Consider the following 705-nt stretch of genomic DNA (forward strand, 5'->3'; position numbering starts at 1 on the left):
AAATTACAAATAATATCATCATCCTTAAAACTGCAGGGTCCTCACTGCTTCCAAATTACAAATAACACCATTTTCAGCCATGCAGTCCTTACTGTTTTCAAATTACGAATATCATCTTCATGCTTGACAACTATAGTCCTCACTGCTTTCAGATTACAAATAATGCCATGTTCATCCGTGCAGTCTGCACTGTCCTCAGGGTTTTCAAATTAAAAGATAACGTCATCTTCATCCTTGCAGTCTTCAGGGTCCTCGCTGTTTTTAAATTACAAATAATGCCATCTTCATCCTTGCAATCCTCTGGATTTTTGGTGCCTGACTTACAGTTTACTCAAATGAGGCAAGTGTGCCTGGGATGTACTAGCTCTAATATGTGGACAATACTTGATCATTATTTGATTAACAAAATTCTTTCTATTACACCTACCAGGTTACTCCTACTAATTACAGGATCTTGTCTAGGATGTGAGCTATGAGGTTACTTAAGCAAAAATCACTCAGGCAACCTCCTCTGGTTAGGTTAAAGTTAAGTATACCTTAGTTTAACCAGACCACTGAGCTGATTAACAGCTCTCCTAGGGCTGGCCTGAAGGATTAGTGCCAGGATCACTTTGTGATGGAAAAAGGCACTATGTCAATGAGACACGAGTGCCAAGGAGCTCGTGGCCCTTATTAGGGTAATTGGACCTCTTCTGCCCCTTCTTC

Source organism: Macrobrachium rosenbergii, chromosome 56 (assembly GCF_040412425.1).
Source record: "Macrobrachium rosenbergii isolate ZJJX-2024 chromosome 56, ASM4041242v1, whole genome shotgun sequence".
In the NCBI taxonomy this organism is placed as follows: Eukaryota; Metazoa; Arthropoda; class Malacostraca; order Decapoda; family Palaemonidae; genus Macrobrachium; species Macrobrachium rosenbergii.